Source organism: Aegilops tauschii, chromosome 2, assembly GCF_002575655.3.
Source record: "Aegilops tauschii subsp. strangulata cultivar AL8/78 chromosome 2, Aet v6.0, whole genome shotgun sequence".
NCBI lineage: Eukaryota > Viridiplantae > Streptophyta > Magnoliopsida > Poales > Poaceae > Aegilops > Aegilops tauschii.
In genome coordinates this window covers 122,506,060-122,523,875 of record NC_053036.3, presented here as the reverse complement: position 1 = coordinate 122,523,875, position 17,816 = coordinate 122,506,060, and positions in this window count along the sequence as shown.

The following is a 17,816-nucleotide window of genomic DNA, read 5'->3' as shown; positions in this document are numbered from 1 at the left end:
GGGTCCTTGCTTCCTTGAAGAACTACCTTGGACCATTTTCCTAAGCATATTTCTTCCTCTGAAAAATTTCTGAAATTTTTAGTAACTTCAAATAAAAGTGAACCAAGCTCAACAAAATTGATAGCAACTACTCCTACAAGTGCCTAGAGCCTATATCATGCATTAGAACTACTTGGAACCACATAAATTTGACATGCAAGCTCAAGAACATGGTCACCTAGGCAGCACAAATTTGTAATGAATAAAGCAGTAGAACAAAAAACTAATTGGACCAATGGAGGAGTCACATACCAAGGAACAATCTCCCCAACCAGCTTTGTGAGAGGTGCTTTGAGCAAGGAGATCGAAAATCACAGCAAAATGAGCTAGAACTCGTGCTTGAGCTGGATGGTGATTTTTTGGGAGGAAGAAGAAGTGTATGGGTGCAGGAATAAGTGCAGGGGAGCCACCATGGGCCCACGAGGCAGGGGGCGCGCCCAGGGGGTAGGGCGCGCCCTCCACCCTCGTGGCCAGGTGCTTGCTCCCCCTGCTGTGTTCTCAGCGCCAGATATTCTCAAATATTCCAGAAAAAATCATATTCCATTTTCAGGGCATTTGGAGAACTTTTATTTTCGGGGTATTTTTATATTGCACAGATAATTCAGAAAACAGACAGAAAAATACTATTTTTACATTATTTCAACTAAATAACAGAAAGTAGAACGAGGGTACAGAAGGTTGTGCCTTCTAATTTCATCCATCTCATGCTCATCAAAAGGAATCTACTAACAAGGTTGATCAAGTCTTGTTAACAAACTCATTCCGAATAACATGGAACCGGAGAAATTTCGAATAACACTATGTTACCTCAACGGGGATATGCACATCCCCAATAATAAGAATATCATATTTCTTCTTGACAATAGGAAGAGGAAATTCAAAACCTCCAAAAATAATCGATGGAATTTTTCCAATAGAATTGATACTGTGTACTTGAGGTTGTTTCCTCGGGAAGTGTACTGTATGCTCATTACCATTAACATGAAAAGTGACATTGCCTTTGTTGCAATCAATAACAGCCCCTGCAGTATTCAAAAAAGGTCTTCCAAGAATAATAGACATACTATCGTCCTCAGGAATATCAAGAATAACAAAGTCCGTTAAAATAGTAACGTGTGCGACCACAACAGGCACATCCTCACAAATGCCGACAGGTATAGCAGTTGATTTATCAGCCATTTGCAAAGAAATTTCAGTAGGTGTCAACTTATTCAAATCAAGTCTACGATATAAAGAGAGAGGCATAACACTAACACCGGCTCCAAGATCACATAAAGCAGTTTTAACATAGTTTCTTTTAATGGAGCATGGTATAGTAGGTACTCCTAGATCTCCAAGTTTCTTTGGTATTCCACCCTTAAAAGTATAATTAGCAAGCATGGTGGAAATTTCAACTTTCGGTATCTTTCTTTTATTAGTAACAATTTCATTCATATACTTAGCATAAGGATTCATTTTGAGCATATCAGTTAATCGCATACGCAAAAAGATAGGTCTAATAATTTCAGCAAAGCGCTCAAACTCCTCATCATCCTTTTTCTTGGATGGTTTGGGAGGGAAAGGCATGGGTTTCTGAACTCATGGCTCTCTTTCTTTACCATGGTTCCTAGCAACAAAGTCTCTCTTATCATAACGTTGATTCTTTGATTGTGGGTTATCAAGATCAACAGCAGGTTCAATTTCTACATCATTATCATTACTGGGTTGAGCATCATCATGAACATCTTTATTAATATTATCACTAGATTCATGTTCATTACCAGATTGTGCTTCAGCATCAGAAATAGATATATCATTTGGATTCTCAGGTGTTTCAGCAATAGGTTCACTAGAAGCATGCAAAGTCCTATCATTTTTCTTTTTATTCTTTTTAGAAGGACTAGGTGCATCAATATTATTTCTATGAGAATCTTGTTCAATTCTCTTAGGGTGGCCTTCAGGATACAAAGGTTCCTGAGTCATTTTACCAGTTCTAGTAGCCACTCTAACAGCATAATCATTTTTCTTACTATTCAATTCATTGAGCAAATCATTTTGAGCTTTAAGTACTTGTTCTACTTGAGTGGTAACCATAGAAGCATGTTTACTAGTGAGTTTAAGTTCACCTTTAACATTAGCCATGTAATTACTCAAGTGTTCAAGCATATCGGAATTGTATTTCAATTGTCTACCAAAATAAGCATTGAAGTTTTCTTGTTTGACAATAAAATTATCAAACTCTTCTAAGCATTATCTAGCAGACTTATAGTGAGGAATATCACCTTCATCAAATCTATAGAGAGAATTTATCTTTACTACCTGTGTCGGGTTATCAAGACCATGGGTTTCTTCAATAGGTGATGGATTAAGATCATATGTTTCTTCAACAGGCGGTAAATTAAGACCATGTATTTCTTCAATAGGAGGTAAATTCTTAACATCTTCAGCTTTAATACCTTTTTATTTCATAGATTTCTTTGCCTCTTGCATATCTTCAGGACTGAGAAATAGAACACCTCTCTTCTTCGGAGTTGGTTTAGGAATAGGCTCAGGAATTGGCTCAGGAGCTGGCTCAGGAAGAGTCCAATTATTTTCATTTGTCAACATATTATTCAATAGAATTTCAGCTTCATCCAGTGTTCTTTCCCTGAAAACAGAACCAGCACAACTATCTAGGTAATCTCTGGAAGCATCGGTTAGTCCATTATAAAAGATATCAAGTATTTCATTTTTCTTAAGAGGATGATCAGGAAAGGCATTAAGTAATTGGAGAAGCCTCCCCCAAGCTTGTGGGAGACTCTCTTCTTCAATTTGCACAAAATTATATATATCCCTCAAAGCAGCTTGTTTCTTATGAGCAGGGAAATATTTAGCAGAGAAGTAATAAATCATATCCTGGGGACTACGCACACAACCAGGATCAAGAGAATTAAACCATATCTTAGCATCACCCTTTAATGAGAACGGAAATATTTTAAGGATATATAGGTAGCGAGATTTCTCATCATTAGTGAACAGGGTGGCTATATCATTTAATAAGATGTGCCACAACAGTTTCAGATTCATAGCCATGAAAAGGATCAGATTCAACCAAAGTAATTATATCAGGATCAACAGAGAATTCATAATCCTTATCAGTAACACAGATAGGTGAAGTAGCAAAAGCAGGGTCAGGTTTCATTCTAGAATTAAGAGATTGCTGCTTCCATTTAGCTAATAATTTCTTAACATCATACCTATCATTGCAAGCAAAATTTTCTTTAGCAATTTCTTCATCCATAACATAGCCCTCAGGCACAACAGGTAATTCATATTTATTAGGGGAAGAGTCTTCATCATCACTTTCATCAATATTATGAATAATTTCATTCTCTCTAGCCCTAGCAAGTTGTTCATCAAGAAATTCACCAAGTGGCATAGTAGTATCAAGCACAGAAGTAGTTTCATCATAAGTATCATGCATAGCAGAAGTGGCATCATCAATAACATGCGACATATCAGAACGAATAGCAGAAGCAGGTTTAGGTGTCGCAAGCTTACTCAAAATAGAAGGGGAATCAAGTGCAGAGCTAGATGGCAGTTCCTTACCTCCCCTCGTAGTTGAGGGATAAGTTTTTGTTTTCTCGTCTTTCAAGTTTTTCATAGTGACCAGCAGATATAAATCCCAAGTGACTCAAAGAATAGAGCTATGCTCCCCGGCAATGGCGCCAGAAAATAGTCTTGATAACCCACAAGTATAGCGGATCGCAACAGTTTCCGAGGGTAGAGTATTCAACCCAAATTTATTGATTCGACACAAGGGGAGCCAAAGAATATTCTCAAGTATTTGCAGTTGAGTTGTCAATTCAACCACACCTGGATAACTTAGTATCTGCAGCAAAGTATTTAGTAGCAAAGTAATATGATAGTAATGGTAACAGTAACAAAAGTAATATTTTTGGTGTTTTGTAGTGATTGTAACAGTAGCAATGGAAAAGTAAATAAGCGAAGAACAATATGGGAAAACTCGTAGGCATTGGATCGGTGATGGAGAATTATGTCGGATGCGGTTCATCATGTAACAGTCATAACCTAGGGTGACACGGAACTAGCTCCAATTCATCAATGTAATGTAGGCATGTATTCCGAATATAGTCATACGTGCTTATGGAAAAGAACTTGCATGACATCTTTTGTCCTACCCTCCCGTGGCAGCGGGGTCCTAATGGAAACTAAGGGATATTAAGGCCTCCTTTTAATAGAGTACCGGAACAAAGCATTAACACATAGTGAATACATGAACTCCTCAAACTACGGTCATCACCGGGAGTGGTCCCGATTATTTTCACTTCGGGGTTGCCGGATCATAACACATAGTAGGTGACTATAGACTTGCAAGATAGGATCAAGAACACACATATATTCATGAAAACATAATAGGTTCAGATCTGAAATCATGGCACTCGGGCCCTAGTGACAAGAATTAAGCATAGCAAAGTCATAGCAACATCAATCTCAGAACATAGTGGATACTAGGGATCAAACCCTAACAAAACTAACTCATTTACATGATAGATCTCATCCAACCCATCACCGTCCAGCAAGCCTATGATGGAATTACTCACGCACGGCAGTGAGCATCATGAAATTGGTGATGGAGGATGGTTGATGATGACGACGGCGACGGATTCCCCTCTCCGGAGCCCCGAACGGACTCCTGATCAGCCCTCCCGAGAGGTTTTAGGGCTTGGCGGCGGCTCTGTTTCGTAAAACACGATGAATCCTTCTCTCTGATTTTTTTCTCCCCGAAAGTGAATATATGGAGTTGGAGTTGAGGTCGGTGGAGCGTCAGGGGGCCCACGAGGCAGGGGGCACGCCCCCCACCCTCGTGGACAGGGTGTGGGCCCCTGACGTGGATTTTTCTTCCAGTATTTTTCTTATTTTCCAAATAGATGTTCCGTGGAGTTTCAGGTCATTCCGAGAACTTTTGTTTCTGCACATAAATAACACCATGGAAAGTCTGCTGAAAACAGCGTCAGTGCGGGTTAGTTCCATTCAAATCATGCAAGTTAGAGTCCAAAACAAGGGCAAAAGTGTTTGGAAAAGTAGATACGACAGAGACGTATCAGGAAACCTCTTCCCTTTCATTAGTATTCTCTTCATCTTCTATTTGTTTCCTTGTCTTTATGTAATTGGCAATATGAGGATTTTCAATGCAATTCATCGCGCAATACATATAAATTTCCTCTAGATCAAAAGCAAGAAATCTCTCAAGGTTATATTCTGGAATGCCCTTAGTTATGCATTTCATTTATTCATATCCCATAAGAAAACTAAGTTCATTATGATACGTAAGGGAAATCAAGTCATCACAATTTTTGGACACGATTCAATCATGAAATAATTTGGAGATTTAAATGACCATGTTCATTGCAAAGTTCACAAGGATGGCTAAAAATATTAAATTCTTCAGCACAAGCATCTAGCCTCTCTTGCAACCATTTAGTTTCTAAATACTTATGCCTCTTGCAAAATCTATCTTCCCTATTTGGTGTGCACTTGCAAACTCTGTGCACTCCACAAAAGTTGACATGCTTATAAGAGACATTTTTATCATGACTAGTGCAATCATCATTAGTACTATGGATATTCAAAGAGTTCATACTAACAAAATTGCAATCATGCTCATCTTTCAAAGATCTTGTGCCAAACATTTTATTGCATTCTTCTTCTAACACTTTGGCACAATTATCGGAATCCTTATTTTCATGAAAGACATTAAAAAGATGAAGCCTATGTGGCAACCTCAATTCCATTTTTTTGTAGTTTTATTTTATAGACTAACTAGTGATGAAACAAGAAACTAAACGATTCAATTGCAAGATCTAAAGATATACCTTCAAGCACTAACCTCCCCGGCAACGGCGCCAGAAAAGAGCTTAGTTGACGGGGTGTTAGTGCCGCTTACCTAGCCTCCCCGGCAACTGCGCCAGAAAAGAGCTTGATGTCTACTACACAACCTTCTTCTTGTAGACGTTGTTGGGCCTCCAAATGCAGAGGTTTGTAGGACAGTAGCAAATTTCCCTCAAGTGGATGACCTAAGGTTTATCAATCCGTGGGAGGCGTAGGATGAAGATGGTCTCTCTCAAACAACCTTGCAATCAAATAATAAAGAGTCTCTTGTGTCCACAACAAACCCAATACAATGGTAAATTGTATAGGTGCACTAGTTCGGCGAAGAGATGGTGATACAAGTGCAATATGGATGGTAGATATAGGTTTTTGTAATATGAAAATATAAAAACAGCAAGGTAACTAATGATAAAAGTGAGCACAAACGGTATTGCAATGCTTCAAAACAAGGCCTAGGGTTCATACTTTCACTAGTGCAAGTTCTCTCAACAAGCATAACATAATTAGATCATATAACAATCCCTCAGCGTGCAACAAAGAGTCACTCCAAAGTCACTAATAGCGGAGAACAAATGAAGAGATTATTGTAGGGTACGAAACCACCTCAAAGTTATTCTTTCCGATCAATCCATTGGGCTATTCCTATAAGTGTCACAAATAGCCCTAGAGTTTGTAGTAAAATAACACCTTAAGACGCAAATCAACCAAAACCCTAATGTCACCTTGATACTCCAATGTCACCTCAAGTATCCGTGGGTATGATTATATGATATGCATCACACAATCAAGACGAAAACATGTGCCAACCCCTATGCATAGATTCCCAAGGTCACGGAACCCGCAAGTTGATCACCAAAACATACATCAAGTGAATCAATAGAATACCCCATTGTCACCATGGGTATCCCACACAAGACATACATCAAGTGTTCTCAAATCCTTAAAGATTCAATCTGATAAGATAACTTCAAAGGGAAAATCAATCCATTACAAGAAGATAGAGGGGGAGAAACATCATAAGATCCAACTATAATAGCAAAGCTCGCGATACATCAAGATCGTGCCACATCAAGAACACGAGAGAGAGAGAGAGAGAGAGAGATCAAACACATAGCTACTGGTACATACCCTCAGCCCCGAGGGTGAACTACTCCCTCCTCGTCATGGAGAGCGTCGGGATGATGAAGATGGCCACCGGTGATGGATGCCCCCTCCGGCAGGGTGCCGAAACAAGGTCACGATTGGTTTTTGGTGGCTACAGAGGCTTGCGGCGGCGGAACTCCCGATCTAGATTATTTTCTGGAGGTTTGGGGATTTATAGGAGAGGTTGGCGTCGAGAACAAGTCAGGGGGACCCACGGAGAGTCCACGAGGCACAGGGGCGCGCCCTAGGGGGGTGGGCGCGCCCTCCACCCTCGTGGGCCCAAGGGACTCCCCTCCGATAACTTTTCGTTCCAGTATTTTTTATATTTTCCAGAAAAAATCTCCGTTGATTTTCAGCGCATTCCGAGAACTTTTATTTCTACACAAAAAAACAACACCACGGTAGTTCTGCTGAAAACAGCGTCAGTCCGGGTTAGTTCTAACCAAATCATACCAAAATCATGTAAAAATATTATAAACATGGCATGAATACAAAAAAAATTATAGATACGTTGGAGACGTATCAGCCACCTCATGTTCTTCATTGGGAGGCCAGATCTGGAGTCCGTTTGGGGCTCCGGAGAGGGGGATCTTAGATCTTCGTCATCACCAACCTATCTCCATTGCCAATTCCATTATGCTCCCCACCGGGAGTGAGTAATTCCTTCGTAGGCTCGCTGGTCGGTGAGGAGTTGGATGAGATTCATCATGTAATCGAGTTAGTTTTGTTAGGGCTTGATCCCTAGTATCCACTATGTTCTTAGATTGATGTTGCTATGACTTTGCCATGCTTAATGCTTGTCACTTTGGGCCCGAGTGCCATGATTTCAGATCTGAACCGTTTATGTTATCATCATTATATTCATGTTCTAGATCCGATCTTGCAAGTTATAGTCACCCACTACGTGTTATGATCCGGCAACCCCGGAGTGACAACAACTGGCACCACTCCCGGTGATGACCGTAGTTTGAGGAGTTCATGTATTCACTATGTGTTAATGCTTTGTTCCGGTGCTCTATTAAAAGGAGGCCTTAATATCCCTTAGTTTCCAATATGGACCCCGCTGCCACAGGAGGGTAGGACAAAAGATGTCATGCAAGTTCTTTTAATAAAGCACGTATGACTATTTACGGAATACATGCCTACATTATATCGAAAAACTGGAGCTAGCGCCGTATCGCCCTAGGTTATGAATGTCTCATGATGAATATCATCCAACAAGTCACCGATCCAATGCCTATGAATTTATCCTATATTGTTCTTGCTAAGTTACTACTGCTATCATCACTGTTACACTTGCCACAAAACTATTGCTATCACTGTTACTGTTACTGTTGCTACTGCTACTACTATCAAAACTATCATACTACTGTGCTACTGATCACTTTGATGCAGATAATTAATCTCCACGTGTGGTTGAATTGACAACTCCGTTGCTAATACCTTCAAATATTCTTTGGCTCCCCTTGTGTCGAATCTATAAATTTGGGTTGAATACTCTACCCCCGAAAACTGTTGCGATCCCCTATACTTGTGGGTTATCAAGACCTTTTTCTGGCGCCTTTCCGGGGAGCATAGCAATATTTGTTGAGTTACTTGGGATTATTATCAATTTATCACTATGAACAATCTGAAGGATCCAAAGACTAAGATATTTCCCTCAAAGACGAGGGGAGGTAAGGAACTGCCATCTAGTTCTGCTTTAGATTCACCTTCTGTTATGAGTAAATTTGCAACACCACCACATGCTATCAATTCTAATATGTCGCAAGTTATTGATGATGCTACTTCTACTTTGAATGATGCTTATGATGATGCTAGTACCTTGCTTGATAATGATGTTGTGCCATTTGGTGAATTTCTTGATAAACAAATTGCTAGAGTAATACAACATGATGTTGTTGAATCTGATGATGAGCTTGAAACTGAAACTCTTGCAACACCTGCTAGAACTAGCCTTCCTAGATATGAATTGCCTAACGTACCGTAAGGTTATGTTATGATTGAAGAAACAACTAGAGATATTCTTGCTTGTAAGGATAGAGATGATCTAGAGAAATTACTTCACAAGTATAAAGAAAAATCTCTGAATGCTAAAATGAAATATGATCCTAAGTTTGCTACCTCACCTATCTGCATCACTGATAAGGATTATGAATTCTCTGTCGACCCAGAGTTAGTCACTTTGGTTGAATCTGATCCTTTCCATGGTTATGAAACTGAAACTGTTGTGGCACATCTTACTAAGTTGAATGACATAGCCACCCTTTTTTACTCATGATGAGAAAACCCGCTATTACCTTATTCTCAAATTATTTCCTTTCTCATTAAAGGGTGATGCTAAAGCTTGGTACAATACTCTTGCTCCTGGTTGTGTGCGTAGTCCCCAGGATATGATTTATTACTTCTCTCAAAAATATTTTCCTGCTCATATGAAACAAGCTGCCTTACAGGAAATATTTAACTTTGTGCAAACTAAAGAAGAAAGTCTCCCACAAGCTTGGGGGAGGCTTTGCCAGTTACTTCATGCTTTTCCTGATCATCGTCTTAAGAAAAATGAAATACTTGATATGTTCTATAATGGACTAACCGATGCTTCTAGGGACTTCCTAGATAGTTGTGCGGGTTGTGTTTTCAGGGAACGAACTATTGCTCAAGCTGAAGAATTATTGAATAACATATTGAAAAATTATGATGATTGGACTCTTCCTGAACCACCGGCTAAACCCACTCCGAAGAAGAGGGGCATATTATATCTCAGTCCTGAAGATATGCAAGAGGCAAAGAAATCTATGAGAGAAAAAGGTATTAAAGTTGAGGATGTTAAAAATTTACCTCCTACTGAAGAAATACATGGGCTTAATAGACCACCACTGCCTAAGGTGGTATAGGTAAATTCTCTTATGAAATTCGATGAAAATGATAATCCTCACAATATGCATCCTAGTCAATGCCTTTATGAGTTTGAAAACTACATTACAAAACAAGATCACTTCAATGCAAATGTTATGAAACAATTGAAATACAACTATGATATGATTGCTTGCTTGAGTGACTAGTTATTTAGAATCTCAAATGATGTTAGAGGTGTTGGAAAACATGCTTCTATGGTACACACTTAGTTAGAACAAGCTGCTAAATCACAAAGAGAATTGCTTGATGAAATGAATCATAATATAAATGACTTTGTTGCTAGAGTTGCAACTAGAGGAGGTAAAATGACTCAGGAACCACTTTATCCTGAGGTCACCCAAAAAGAATTGAACAAGACTCTCAAAGTGCTAATGCTAATATACCTAGTCCATATAGAAAGAAAAAGAAAAGAAAAATGATAGGACTTTGCATGCTTCTAGTGAACCTGAAATAGAAAAACCTCCTGATAATGAAAATGAAACTTCTATCTCTGATGCTGAAACTCAATCTGGTAATGAACATCCACCTAGTGATAATGAAAAAGATAATGTTGATGTTCGTGAAGATGCTCAACCAAACAATGATAAAGAACCAGATAATGATGTTGAGATAGAACCACCTGTTGATCTTGATAACCCACAAACTAAAAATAAAAGGTATGATAAAAGAGACTTCATTGCTAGAAACACGGTAAAGAAAGAGAACCGTGGGTTCAAAAACCTATGCCTTCTCCACCCAAGTAAATTAAAAAGAAAGATGATGAAGAATTTGAACGCTTTGCTGAAATGCTGAGGCCAGTCTTTTTGCGTACTCGCTTGACTAATATCTTGAAAATTCCTCCTTATTCGAAGTATATGAAAGACATCATCACTAATAAGAGAAAGATACCGGAAGCTGAAATCTCCACCATACTTGCTAATTATACTTTTAAGGATGGAGTACCTAAAAAACTTGGAGATCCGGGAATACCAACTATACCTTGCTCCATCAAAAAGAATTGTGTGAAAACTGCTTTATGTGACCTAGGAGCTGGTGTTAGTGTTATGCCTTTCTCTATATATGAAAGACTTGACTTGAATAAACTAACTCACACCTACTAAAATATCTCCGCAAATGGCTGACAAATCAACTGCCATACCTATCGGTATCTGTGAGGATGTGCCCGTTGTTGTTGCTAATGTTACTATTTTGACTGACTTTGTTATACTTGAGATGCCTGAGGACGACAACATGTCGATTATCCTTGGTAGACCCTTCTTGAATACTGCAGGGGCTATTATTGATTGCAATAAAAGCATGGTCACATTTCATATTAATGGTAATGAGCATACGGTGCACTTTCCGAAGAAACAATTCCAAGTGAATGGTATTAATGTTATTAAACCATCTCCAACAATCACTATTGGAATTTTTCATCTACCTTTATCTACTGTCAAAAATAAATATGAAATACTTATTGTTGGGGAAATGCATATCCCCATTGAGGTAACTTAGTGATTTACGAAAGTTCTTCGGTTTCATGCTAATCGAAAGTGGTTGTTAATAAGACTTGATCAACCTTATTAATGGATCATTTTTTAGCGGTATGAAGTTGATGAATTTAGTAAGCACTACCTTCTGCCCTTACTTTTTTTTCTGTTTTTATTAGTTAATTAAAATAAAATGCCATGTTTTGTCTGTTTTCTGTTTTTTCCCGTGCAATAAAAAATGACCCAAAAATAAAAGTTCTCAGAATGCCCTGAAAATTTTATACGATTTTTTCTGAACATTTCTGAATTTTTGGTGCAAATAATACCAGAGGGAGGTGCACCAGGTGGGCGCAATCCACCTGGGCGCGCCAGGACACCCAGGCACGCCCTCATGGGTTGTGGTCCCCACGTGGGCCCCCTCACTTATCTCTTTAGCCCACATCATCACTCACCTCCAAAAAAAGTCCCCATTGCTCTCTCTCCCGTGTTCTTGAGCTCAAACTCGCGGATTTCGATCTCTTTGCTCGAAGCTCTGTTTCAGAAACTGTTTTGGGGCATTGTTGCTTGGTATGTGACTCTACCGTTTGTCCAATTAGTTTTTGTTTTAGTGGTTTATACTTTGAATAATTAGCTGCTCTTGGTGCGGCTGTAGATGAGCTTGCATGTTGAATTCTTAGTGTTGTAAGTAGTTTGAATGCTTGCTATGGCCTCTATGTATCCCTATGAGTAGTTGCTATCAATTTTGTGAAGTTCTGTTGGGAAAATTTTGTGGACAATTTTTTTTAGATTTTTGTTCATAGGAAAAATTGTACGCGGACATGAATATCTTCAGGAAGTTTGGCTCTAAGAAGAACTCCAAGGGTGTTATTGGGGAGTCTTCTGACAGTGATCTCCACCCTCGGAGGTTGGCGGAAGTACGGCCATGCGAATGGCCGCATACACCGTTCCTATAAGAGGCTGGAATTTTCGAGGAGTTCATGCAGTATATTGCTAATGCCAGCCTCAGTGACTTCTTCACAGATGAGTGTGACCAACACCAAATCCTCACAAACATCTTTGTCCAAAGTTTTACTTTCCTACCTAGAAATAATGCTCCTGAAGTGAGCTTTGATCTATATGCTGAAAACCATCACATACCACTTACTGAATTTTGTGACATATGCATGATCCCGTATGATGGGAGCTTGGTTGAGCCTAGGCCAGCCGAGTTTGAGGCCTTTTGTCGCACTTTGACAGTGGGTGATGAGAGAAGGGTGTCAGCCATCACTGCCGGTGGCTTACATTATCCCGTTGTTCGTTACTTTGCACTTTTCATTACCAAATGCTTGCTTGCTAGGGAAAAGGTGGGTGCACTTAGTTCACCAGACCTTGGTGTATTACGTCATGCACTTGAGGGCGACAATACATATAGCTTGGGAGCTATTGTATGATGGGATTTTTGCTACTCGTTTGGCGGCTCACTTCAATGTTGAGATACGCCCTCATGATTACCACCTGACCAAGGTTTACCTAGACCGTGCAGCCATGCTACATCATCATTTTCTTGCACATGATCGACCTAACATTGCCATTCCTTATAACCTGGTCTATAGTGTTGAAACTCGTGATATTATTCCTTTACCTGCACCTGCTTTGTTTGATTCTGTTGCCAGGGCTGGATGCCAGTTTATGCCTGCGGACATCATCGCTTACTGGAACGCTCACGCCGCTGTAGAGGCTACGGCGGCGCCTCCGTAGTGGGATGCGTTGATGCCCGCTCCTCAGGATCCCCACTACCATCCAAAGCTACTGATCGATCACCAACTTAGGCCAAAAGCCTAAGCTTGGGGGAGTACGTGTTTCTCACCGACATTACATTTATATTTACATATCATCCTATTCTGTCGGTGTTCACACTTTTTCATTGTATCATTCATGCTTAAATTTATTTTCTTGCTTTCTTCTTGTGTGTTTGAAAAACTTTAGAAAAACCAAAAAAAATTAGTTGTAGTAATTTACTTCCCATGCATGCTTAGTAGTAGCACTAAAAAGAAAATCCAAAAAGATTTCCTTGTTATTCTTTTGCTTGTTGGGAGCTTTCCCGTGTAAATAGTTTTTCTCGTTTTTGCTTTTCGCTTTTTATTTTCTTGCTCTCGAGAAAACGAAAAACTCAAAAAATATTTCAGTGTGTTTCTCTGAATTTATTTTATTTTTATTCGAGTCTTAACGAGGAGAACACCATGATGAAATTGTTGAGTGGCTCTCACATGAATAACTGTTGAACTAATAAGAGCACATTTTACCTTGTCTTCTCTTGTTGAATAAAATGTTTGCAGATTCCAGCTTAGTCCACGGCACTCTTGCACTATTATTATTTTCACATCATTCGGTCGTGCAAGTGAAAGGCAATAATGACGATATTCGATGAGCTGGCCGTGGCAGAGAGAAACTGGTATGAACTCGACTTGTTCTGTTTGTGTAAACATGTTTAACCTAGTATCCAGGCTTCGGCTCATTATGATTAAACATGTTTGCAATGACAATTAGAGATTATAGTTTCTCATGCCATGCATAAGTAGCTAGGAGTGGATAATGATTTATATTGGATATCAACATAGCGTTAAAATGATTGTGATGTAGTATGATGATATGGTATCCTCCTCTGAATGTTCGAGTGGCTTGACTTGGCACATGTTCATGCATGTAGTTGAATCAAAACCAACATAGCCTCGATGATATTTATGTTCATGGTGTTCATATCCTACTGATGCTAGTGTCCAATGTTACTTATGCATAATGCATGGTTATGATAGTTGTTGCTCTCTAGCTGGCCGCTTCCCAACCTATTTGCTAATCTTCGCCTGTACTAAGAGGGAATATTGCTTGTGCATCCAATTCTTAAAACCCAAGTTGTTCCAGATGTGTCCACCATACCTACCTATATGCGGTATTACCCGGCCGTTCCAAGTAAGTTTGCATGTGCCATCTCTAAAAACTTCAAAAGAAATTATCCTTCTTGTGTGCATGGATCGTTCATGGAACGACATGAGGTGGTCGGTATCTTCCATGCTAAGCGGGTTATTCTCAGGTCGAGTGTTTATTCACTTGCCATCGCACGAGAAAAGAGCAGTATTAGGGGTGCCCAGTCCCAAACTGCAAACATGAAAAAGAGTTCATCTCTGAAATAATCAAACAAAAACTCCCAATGGAGTCATAACCTTTACCTTTCCACTTGGGGACCGCTGCTAGCGTGTTTAGCATGGAAGATATTGATAACTGATGGTCGTGAAGTGAATATGAAGGGTGCATGTCTCAAAATTATCATTTACCTCTGTTTTAAAACTGAGCTATGGCACCTCTGCAAATCACTGCTTCCCTCTGTGAAGGGACTTTCTATTTACTTTTCTGTTGTGTCATCACCTTCTCAAACAAGCGCCAGAAACTGAGTTGAGCACACCTGTCATGATTTATGCATTATGTATAGCTAATGTTGGGTGCATCATGACTGGATCTTTTCTACCATGAATTACAATGTTTAGTCGCTGCTTGAACTTTGGAGGTGCTCTGCATTTATGTTTTGCGGTCTTAGAAAGGGCTAGCGAGATACCACTATTGTCATATTATATCATGGTTGTTTTTACAACGTGTTGCTGTTTGAGATGTCTTACTATTGCTCGCTAGCTGATTATGCCATTGATATGAGTTAATATAATCTTTAAGAGTTATTGTTGACATGGTTAGTTATATTGATTGGCTGAAAACCTGGGTGCTGCTTAAGATTATTTATGCAAACAAGAGCAAAAGAGTTCGTAAAAGTTTTTCTTTCTCACTTTCAGTTTATCAACTTAATTGCTTGAGGACAAGCAAACACTAGTACAGCCACGTGCTAAATAAACGGTTTTTAACCCCTTTCCGCAATGGCATTTGGAACCGTCGCCAAGTGAGTGTGGGCGATAGGGGGGTCCTTCCCACACGACCCAGAAATCATCGGGGATAGGCCCTCCCGGGACCCAGGCTGGGGCCGTGTGCGATCGGGCGAGGCATCGAAACCCAATCATTTCCATAGGTATGTACATCCCACACGGTAATCCGAGAAAATCATTTCCGTAGGTATGTACATCCCACACGGTGAATCCCAGAAAATCATTTATGTAGGTATGTACATTCCACACAGTCAATCCAAGGAATACGTTTCCGTTCTTATGTACATCCCACACAGTCAATCCAGGGAAAACGTTTCTGTAGGTATGTATATCACACACAATTCTTTGTGTGGAAACGTTTGTGCAAGGTGGCCTAACGCAAACAATTCGCTGCCAGAAGCCGTGTGTGATTGTTAGTTGATCGAACACGCCTACTTTCTAGAAACCGTGCGGGTTGTTTGAGTTCATCGCCCACGGTGATGTTTGAGTAACCGTTTGCAATAGAAAACCCCAATAAGCAGGGTAATTAGCCTATTATTGATAATCCATGTACTAATCAAACTGATATTTCTTATAAAACACGCCAGATATTTCATATCCCTATAAAAGCAACCAGGATTTCATAATCGAATTACCTCAGATAGCTTCGGCACTCAGTTACGCCACTACACAACAGCACCAAGTTTCACATGCAGCATCAAAAACCTTTGGAAAGTAGCATCATACACGGTAAATAGACAGATGAATCTCATCTGGGAAACTGCAGAAGCGGAAGGCAAATATTGAGCCTTCAGTGAGGTTGAATGTCCTTGCAACTTTAGGCCAGTGGCTATGGATAATTGCCCTCCCAACTTTCGTCCTCTTCAGCAAGACTTCAATATCGTATCGTGGGTGTTGAATGAATACCTTCCTCGCCTCTTGACCATGCAGGTGGTTTGAGAGGTAATCATCGGTGAACTGCTTTGAAAAGTACTAAAAACAAAGCTATGCATAAATCGCTATTGTAAATTTTGAAATGGCGCAAGGGGTAAAAACAAGGTAAAAGAGTGGGTACCATCCTATAGTTGACTGATGTGTTCTTCATTGTGCAAACAAAGATCTTGCTGTTATTCATCACAAGTTTCTTCATCCTAACAATCTTTCTGAGTTTCTTGACTTGATTGATATTCATGGACATCTCATTTCCCCATATGCAAAATGGGTCGAACAGTGGGTCTAAGCCTTTGACAGCAGGACCTACATGTGCAAGACCAAATTGTAAGAAACCTAAATATTAGAATGTTTCCTGCAACTGCACAGTAATGTGCTATTAGCCAAAGGACCCTGCTTGAACAAACCTCGATGGTAAACCGCGGTGTCTCCCATTGTTTCCCTGCAACACACACAAGGAAGATCTTGATCAGGTTAACTGAGAGTTGCCATACTATCAGTAGAATATGTATTGAGTACAGCCAAATTTGATTGGTGTCACATGCATAACAATACAAAATTGTACCCACAGCAAATGAAAATCAAATTGCAGAACTGAACCAAACAGTTAAATGGACAGCAGACCAAATGAACCACAATAGTTAACTGAGCACGACATTGCAGAATAGAAACATGTACTAGAAGATAAGACAGTTAACAAAACAAAGAATGCTTGAGAACAGTACTACGAAATGTAGCAATTGTTGGACCAAAGGGTTAACTGAACATTACATTTCAGAGGACCAAACTGTTAACTGAACATCAGATTGCATATTAACATTATAGAGGACAAATCACTAGAAGGCACTAGCGGTGGCCTCGAGAAAACATCACCAACTGTATTTTAAAGTAGACAACCGTGTGGCGGTGTCGATGGTGGCCTCGAAGACGGGGTGCCCCTCCAAGATCTGGCGGCCGACACGCATGGCAGCCATAGCGACCTCGTTCGTGCATGCGGCCGCATGCTACTGAGCTCCAAATTATACTGCATGCAAAATGGCTGTGGGAGGTGCTTAATTGGAGGAGGGGGCAGTGATTTCGATGGAAGGTGTCGCTCCATCGGTCGGGGCATGTGGGACGGGAAAGGAGGAGGATGGTGTGGGTGGGGTGTGGATTACCTGACCATATCGACAAGGCCGCGCAGCAAGAAGAAGGGTCGGCGGCGAGGAGGCCGTGCAATAAGAAGAAGGGTCGCCGGCGAGGAGGCAGCGCTGCAAGAAGAAGGGTCGCCGGCGAGAAGGCGGCGCTGCAAGAAGAAGGGTAGCCCGCGAGGAGGCGGCGCTGCAAGAAGAAGGGTCGCCGGCGAGGAGGCTGAGCTACCAGTAAGCAGCAGTGAAGGTTTGAACTTGGAAAGCAAGGAGGAACGGTGGAAATGTGGCTTTTGGTAGGAGGGAGGGGGCGGGGAGATAGATATTTCTGCGGTGGAAAAAATTTCTCGCTCGGTGCCGCGAGAAACTGGTGTGCAAGTGTGGTTCAAGCGGGGGCGGTGGACTGTAGACGACAAAGCTTC